Below are 8,841 nucleotides of genomic sequence, written 5' to 3' on the forward strand. Positions count from 1 at the left end.
CTCCTTTCTGCTCTCCTTTCCATATCCCCCTCTGGCTTTGGCCATCCTCCGTTGGCCCTTAGCAAACACCATCATCTTCAGTGTGACCCTGTGGCCTCTAAATGTCGCCTGAAGACTTACTGTCACTTTGACTTTGGTGGGGAGAAAGGGGGTGAAGAGATGGTGTCAACTAGAAGCTAAGGGTAAATACATTAATACAATATAATGAGAGAGAAAGTCGCACTAGTTTAATAGGGTCAGCGTTTTGTACTCAAGGCCATTTGTACAGTAGCTTTTAGCATGCTTTATCTCTAAGATTTCTTTCAAGAAATGGTTCCTTCCCCCAAAATGAAAATCTAATCACCTCGTGTGGTTCCAAACTGACATTCTTTTGTGGAACAGAAAAGGAAAACCTTTGAATAATGTTGTGGTCAATATTTTTCCTTTAAGACTTGGGAAGTCATGATAGCTCATAATAATCTTTCTCTCCACTGAGTTGTTAACCGAAGTGACCTGGCATGTGTTTCTCAAAAGCATAGTGAACTAAATTGATTGTAAAGACCATTGATAGCAATGGTTCTATGATCTACTTAGGCTTACAATGCTTTTGGGAAACGCAGCCCTGATCATTGGGTCAGTGGTTTGAGAATCAGATCAGTCTGATTCTTAAACAGGTTATTCATAATGGCTCTGTGAACTGGATGAAACAATTAATTGATAAGATCTGATTCAAAAGAATGATTCTTTTATGAATTGGAGATTTTTTTACAGCTTCCATGAACTCTTATATGTCAACAAAGTCCAAGGTGGACGACAAGATTTGCATTTAATAATGACTTGGGGCCTGTTTACACCTGGTCATTTCATGCGTTTTCTCTGATCGGATATCTATCTGATTTGTTACAACGTTTCCATTTACACTTGGCCACGTACTGTAAATGAGTCATCGCAAAATGGACATAAATCCAATCTTCAAATCCCACGCCATATTTAAATTTAAAGGGATAGTTCACCCAAAAATGAAAATTTGATGTTTATCTGCTTACCCCCAGTGCATCCAAGATGTAGGTGACTTTGTTTCTTCAGTAGAACACAAACAAAGATTTTTAACTCAAACCTTTGCAGTCTGTCAGTCATATAATGGCAGTCAATGGGACTCAAGGCTTTGAGAGTAAAAAAAAACAAAACACAGACAAAACCAAATTAAACCTTGCAACTTGTGATGATACATTGAGGTCTAAAGACACGAAACAATCGGTCTGTGCAAGAAACTGAACAGTAGCCTATTTATATAGCTTTTTACCTCCGATCCACCGCCATGTATAATTGTCCTGAGCGTGTTCACAGCAGCCGGCGCCCAACGCGCCGCCTTCTTCTTCTTCTTCTTCTTCTTGCTTTACGGCGGATCACAGACTTATAAGTGCATTACCGCCACCTATCTCTCAAATGGACCATTGACACTCCTAATTGAGATTGTAGATAGAGTGTCAATGGTCCATTTGAGAGATAGGTGGCGGTAATGCACTTATAAGTCCCATTGACTGCCATTAGCAACGGTTTGAGTTAAAAATCGTTTGTGTTCTACTGAAGAAACAAAGTCACCTACATCTTGGATGTCCTGGGGGTAAGCAGATAAACATCAAATTTTCATTTTTGGGTGAACTACCCTTTTAACAGAGTTCACGTCATCGAAATCAAAAGATAAGCGCTGCATTTTATTAATTACCAACTGATTTCAAGGTCAAAGACCGCAATAGGAGAGCCTATTTGTCTGTTCGCCGCAGGGCCTGGTGCAACCGCACCAGTCGCACCGCCCAAAGGGCGGCCCTGATTCCACCAAAACTTTGATGCTTAAAAACTCCATAAAAAGAATGTAAAATAAATTAATTGTGCCGGTTTAATCCAAGTCTTCCAAAGAGATACAATCACTTTGTATGATGAACAGATTTAATTTAGTTTAGTTAGTAATAATATATAAACATTAATAAATGTGCATATATAGAGCACATCAAATATGGTAAACATGGAAGCTCAAACATGCATGCTTGATGTTTAAGAACCAATGAGGTCTGTTCTTGCTTGTCATTTAAGTACAGTTGAGCTTCCATGTTTACCATTAGGGTGAGTAATTGATGCCAGAATCAGAATTCCTATTTGGGTAGGGGAAAAAAAGAGAGTTCTCTATTTCAAACACCGTAAAAATGTGTTTGAGCACATGCTGCTAATTTTTTTGTTTTGGCTAGTGGATAATGAGTCTTTCTTAAGAGTTATCTTTCTATGGCCCTCACGTTTTAGCCGTCCCAGTGTCCTCTGAGGCCTCTTCTTCGGCTGCTGGTGTTTTAGGAGCAGGTGTCGAGGTAGTGGTTGTGTTCTGGGTTTTAGCCACCAGGCTCACGGCTCACATCTGTCTGTCCCAGTCAGCCTGTGTCCTTAGTGACCACCCAACCAACAGCTGCTCAAATAGGTCACTGATGGGTGGATTCTGCAGAGATACTCTGAGCTGGCCGAAGGGTACTGGGGACACACATTGGCCTTTAAACGAGACTTTGAAACTCTTTCTTCAAGCCACAGATTTGAGCAATATACTGTAATGAACTGGAACTGGACTTGAAACTGTATCAAATCATTGTGTTAATTGATGCATCTGCTGTATGTGACCCTGGACCACAAAACCAGTCATAAGTAGCTCGGGTTTATTTGCTGAAATAGTCAACAATGCATTGTATGGGTCAAAATGATCAATTTTTCTTTTATGCCAAAAATCATTAGGATATTAAGTAAAGATCATGATCCATGAAGATTTTTTTGGTGAATTTCCTGCCGCAAATATATAAGAACTTAATTTGGAGAACTTAATTTATAAGAACTTAAACCCTCAGATTCCAGATTTTCAAATAGTTGTATCCCAGCCAAATATTGTCAAATATTATTCAGCTTTCAGATGATGTATAAACCTCAATTTAAAAAAAAAATACCTTTTATGACTGGTTTTGTGGTCCAGGGTCACATACCTGCTAACTTCATGTCACTTCATGTCTTACCATCCTGCCATGATAATGATGTTTCTTGCTATGGTGCCATCTTCACCATCAGTCACCTTTCCTTTTTTTTTTTTTTGAGGTCAGTTCCACTGTTTTAAAGAACTTATTCCAAGGGTCTTTTGAGTATTCAAACATTTTCATGTCAACTTTAAGTACACAAAATGGAAATTTACCCTATCTGTTTTCTTAATGCATCTTATTAATTGTATTGTAAAACATAATTACTTATCTTTGGTGACATAATCAGTACATTTAATACAATTCATTTAATCAGTAACTAATAGACTGAGCCAAGTCCTTATCCTATATATATATATATATATATATATATATATATATATATTTATTTATTTTTTTTCTGCTAATCGGTTTTACTTAGATCTAAGTCACAATGCATTCAATCAGAAAACACCTGCTGCTATTTCTGCTACACCGCAGCTTTAAAATGTGTGAATGTGATTGCATTAGAAAAAAATATATTTAGCATTAGATGATATTGATTTTGATATTGGTTGTTTATGCATGCTTGTTTCCGCTATTTTTACATTTAGATGGCATTTAATGCTCATGTCATATAATGCTCTAGTTAATCTTTAAGAACATTGTACATTGTTGTGATGCTTACATTAAATTTTTATTAAAAATTGTTTTATTATTATTGTTGTTATTATTATTAAATAATATAAGTTATATTATCAGCTATTTATCTGTTATCTGTCATGACATGAAAATAATTATTGGCTTATTCGTTTTACAGTCAATGCATTACGATCAGCCCACCTTTCAAGCAAAACATTTATCATAAAAAAAAAAAAAAAAAGTGTGATAGGTTTGAAACAATGTGTAATTTTCAAAATAAACATAAATCTGTTTGGACACTTTCTGGTGGTCTGATGTCAGTAGGACACAGTTCATAGTGTTCGTAGCATTTACTGTAAAATGAACTGTGGTTACTCTTTTAGAACGTCTGGATGGCTGCTTTTATACATTCACTAAAAAAAAAAAAAAAATCAGCTTGAAGCCACTTGGCAAAAGTAATTGAAAAGTAGTTCATTCTGGTTTTAACTAATTATATAAATGTCTAAATTCTTGTTTGGGTCACTAGAAGTGTTCCCGGCCCCTATCTACATAAAGAACCCACCTATTCTAGTCAAGTCAAGTCACCTTTATTTATATAGCACTTTTAACAATACAGATTGTGTCAAAGCACTTAACAGTATCAAATTGGAGGATAGAGTGTCAGTAATGTATAATGATAAGATTAAACACTCAATTTTCAGTTAAAGGCATTTCATTATTGAATTCAGAGATGTCATTGTCTAGCTCAGTTTAGTTTAAATAGTGTCTGTGCAATCAAATCGGCGATAATCGCTAGAAATGAAGTGTCCCCAACTGAGCAAGCCAGAGGCGACAGCGGCAAGGAACCAAAACTCCTTCTGTGACAGAATGGAGAAAAAAACCTTGGGAGAAACCAGGCTCAGTCGGGGGGCCAGTTCTCCTCTGGCCAGATGAAACCCGCAGTTCAAAAGTTTATATTTCTATTTTTTTATTTTGTTGCAATTTCTAACAATAATAGTATTATGTAGTTAGGTATTTTATTATATTTTTTTGTTATTTTGTTATATTTTTAGTTTTATTGTATTTTATGGCAGTCAGACATAAATGAAAGATAACTCTACCGTCTACATCACTAGAAATGTCTTTGTCGTGTCTCAGACAGCCCCAGCAACCCCCTGCCAGCCTTTCCTGGAGTCCACCAGCTGTCGAGGGAGTTGTTGCGATGGATATGGATGGGGAAGGTCATGTGGCATCACTTGCAGATGGGTGATTGTGTTCATATACTGTAGTTACCATAGGGAGAGCGACTAGGGTGTGCGTGAGACCTGAAGTGGGTATTGGATAATGACAGCAGAGGCTTGCGTGGGTGAGTATGAGATTCGCACACATATATAATCGAGCACACACTCACCACACGAATGCCTCCATCTGTCTCTTGGGTGGGGCCGCTGCAGGTCATGGCCTTGCCCACCTACAGCACAGGGCCGTGGGCCGGGACTTCCGCCGAAGCAGGCTGGGAGGGGAGGGACAGCCGGCTAATTACACCCTACATCTGAGTGAAAGGCATTCCTGAGGTCTGGTGTCAGTGCCACTACTCCACCCCTACCCGCCTCCATCCACGGCTCACCACCCCACCCCTCCCCCAGCCCGACCATCTCCCCACCAACCCCCCACACCCCCTCCCTGAGATGGCCACTAATTGGCACATTCCCCTGCCAGTGTGGGTGCTGGGAATGTCAGTGTGCCACATGTCCCAGTCGCAAGCGGCAGGAGAAAACGTCTGCCTTTTGTTGCTGAGGAGGGCCTGTCCGCAGCTGAGATGGTTTCCTCCACACTGCATCACCCTCCCACCCTAACGACAGAGAGAGAGAAAGAGAGAGAGAGAGAGAAAGAGACGATGAAATGCTAATTCATCAAAGGCGGCGGCTGGTGCCATTTCCACAGGGGAAATGAATTCATTCATACATGTATGATATTATATGGAGATCATCTCGATGCTGTGAAGCCCTGTGAATTAACATCAAAGTATAATAACGTACATATAAACCCTGAATTTCATTTGACCTGATTCTGGATTTCTAGTTAAGCTAAGTTAAGTTAAGCTCAGTCAACAGCGTTTGTGGCATAATGCTGATTACATTAAAAAAAAAAAAAAAAAAAATGGTTTTGACTTTCTTATTTTAAAAACTTAAAATATAAAAATAAAAGCTAAGTCAGTTTTATTTATTTTTGTCATTTTTTTATATTACCATTGTAAACGGTTTTATTCATTTATTTATTTTCTTTTCATTTTTAGTTTCAGTTCTGTTTATGTTTATTACCAGTTTGTACTTTTCCATCTGATTTTACTAATATTTATATTTTATTTTAGCTTTATTTTAGTTCACAAATTAAAAAATATATATATTTTTACATTTAGTTAACAATAATAACCTTGATCTGTAACCCAGATTTTTTGCTTCTTTAAGACAAAAAGGATGGACAAGTGGAAATAAATTTTTTGTGGTATAATCAACATTATGCCACAACTGCTGCTGATTGAGCTTAACTTGATTTGAACCCAAGATTTTCCTTTAATAGCTCTCTCTACACATATGTCATGCCTCAACAGCTAATTGTGTCAAGTTTCTCTTACAGTCCCCAACCATTTGTATTAATATAACTCAGGCTTCATTACTAGCACCATGATAACAATAGAACTGTACTCCGAATTAGGAAATACAGTTATCTAAAAATGTCTCCATCCACCAATAACTTTATATTGAGGAAAAATAAATTTAAGCCTTGTGGCTTGAAGTGGACACCCTTGTGTCTGCTTGCCAGGCAGATAAATAACTGCCTTGTTAAAGTTTTTCTGCTCTGTTTTTATGGTGGTGAGTTTTATGTTTGAAGTCTTTTTACGGGCCTCTTGTCCCCTTTTTATGAACTGCTCCTGCCATCTGGAAAGTTCCAGCTGTGAAGCTCCGTGTCTCATTTATGGCCTTTTGTCTGTTGATCTCAAGAGCCAGCACGCGCCAGACTTGTGCCCACGACAGGAAAACACAGTGAAAAATGTACATACACAGTACATGGAGACAGTAAAGTGAAAGTGTAATGCCAAGTGCACATTACAAGACAGAAGGTTTTTGCTCACATTTAAACTTGCCATGAAATTAAAATTTACCCTTGATACAAATTCATCTATTTTACAAGTGCATGTTATTTGTCCATTTGTTTATATATATATATATATATATATATATATATATATATATATATACACATTGTTTTTTTTTTTTAAGTAATTTTTTATCTAAACTCTGTCTTTAATTGAAATGATAGTCTTTTCTCTGGTAATTAACCACAGATTTCTCCAATCATTTTGTCTGCTTAAACCCGCCCCTTTCTTACAATTGACTGCAAGCATGCATTCACATTCTACAGTCCCAGCTGTACATTTTTCATTTCCCTCAGCTGTATGTCACAATTATAAAAAATAAAAATAATAATAATAAAAAAACATCTGTCACTACTTCCGATTCATTACAACTTTTGAGTTGATTAATCACAGACTAATCAATTACAATTTTTGTTTTGCACAGAATGGGAAAAAAAATCAGTTTTTGTTGCAAAAAGTTTAATCTGGTCTCATGAGAAGTTATAATTTGTTAACTCGTATGGTAATGGTGAAATCGTATCATATTATTCAACTTTGATCAAAGAAACTTTTCAAACTTTGTACCTTTTTGTACCTTTTAATCTTGTAGCTAGATCTTTGACTTGTAGTATAAAGTCTGTTTTACTATGCTACTCGTTCTGGCCAAAAACTGCCCACTTAGACAGAAAGAGAATGTCTGACTGACACGGAAAGAGACCAAATACAGTTTGTTTAGTTTTTATGTGCCATTTATAGCTGTTTAAACCTGATTGTACAGTACTGCACCACAATAATAGACTGTAGATTAAAAAAAATTCTAAATGCAGTGCCAGGCTAGGAATAATATCTGCAAATGACTATGCAGAAAACACCAAGAAATGAGTGTAAATGCGTGGATAGTGATTTTCCACAGATTTTTTCATAGTTGTTACTGTCTAAGACAAAACTCTGAATATCTTTGAAAGATATGAAGGTACAAAACTATGAGCTTAGGTGCTGGTGATTTCTAGTCTTTTATGCAATATGCACCAAGCACAGTGGGCGGGCCACGAGCGTGTCATCTGAGACTGAGGCTAGTAAAAGGTTTGCAGCGAGCAGGATGACAGTTTTGGGCAAGCGTAACCAGGTGAGGAGAAGGTGCCATGTAAAGCATTATGGGTCATGAGCTGATATACCGTTGAAAGCCGAATGGTTACGGAACATTTTTCCAGTCAACATATGAGTCACTCTGCAGAGATGCACTCGAAATAAATGGCCTTCCTGTTCCAGCCTGAAACCACACCCTCGTGCGGTTTTGTGGCTGGTGAGCCTGGCCTGGGCCTCACGGCCAGCCGTGGTGAGGCTCTCGGAGGCCTGACTGAGGGGTTGAGCGGGTGCTTGTGGGGGTAGCGTGGGGGCAAGCCTAAAAATGGACTTATTAATTTTTTCATTGTTTATTGTTTACCCACAGTAAGGAAGTGTAAGCACTGGAGTGCCCATCGCCGGTCGCTCCGTGGTGGGCGTGAGGTCTGGCTGTGCCCCCTGAGGTGCCCTCCCCCTGTGGAAAATCTTACTGGAGCTCCTGGCATACAAACAAGTATGACAGCTGTCAATTGTTGAGCTGTGAAGGAAATAGTAAAAGCTGCACTCCCGGGTTTTGACAGCACACCAAGCGGTTTAGGTGGTCAAAGGTCAACAAACTGGAAAACAAGTCTTTCCTTTTCTAGTTTTTTTTTTTTTTGCATTGGAGGAACGAAGCGAGGCCTAGCGGACAGATGCGAGGAGGGGGGTAAGGCTCTCAGCTGGATGTCTTCTGTGGGGATGGCAGGGATTTCGACAAGCTTTGTTAGCTGTCAAGTGTCATCTTTATTAGTCAGCTGGGTGAGTCAGAGCTGAAATAAGGGTTAGCGGAGCCACCTGCGGGAGCTGCCGTTCATTACCGCCGGCCGCTGAGGTGTCACACTCTCCATCTATTATTTATGCTCTATGCATTTGCACTGCCACAATTCAGCTCCCTCAGTCTGAAGAAATCTTGTGTATACTTAAAGCAAAAAACAAAAAACAAACTCTGGATTTGGATGCAGATAAAGTCTTGATATGAATGCCATTCTTTTTTTCTCAATACATGCACATTAATCCATAAGACGA

The 8,841-nt window shown here is 38.5% G+C and overlaps 1 long non-coding RNA gene across 1 annotated transcript; it reads left to right on the top strand.

Annotated features, from left to right (window-relative positions):
* Positions 1-1,551: 1,551 nt before the first annotated feature.
* On the top strand, positions 1,552-5,195 carry LOC131541424 (uncharacterized). Its single transcript, XR_009271502.1, has 3 exons — positions 1,552-1,603; positions 4,737-4,944; positions 5,033-5,195. It is a non-coding gene; the product is annotated as an uncharacterized LOC131541424 (long non-coding RNA).
* The last annotated feature ends 3,646 nt before the right edge of the window (positions 5,196-8,841 follow it).

This window comes from Onychostoma macrolepis, chromosome 05 (assembly GCF_012432095.1).
Source record: "Onychostoma macrolepis isolate SWU-2019 chromosome 05, ASM1243209v1, whole genome shotgun sequence".
Classification (NCBI taxonomy): domain Eukaryota; kingdom Metazoa; phylum Chordata; class Actinopteri; order Cypriniformes; family Cyprinidae; genus Onychostoma; species Onychostoma macrolepis.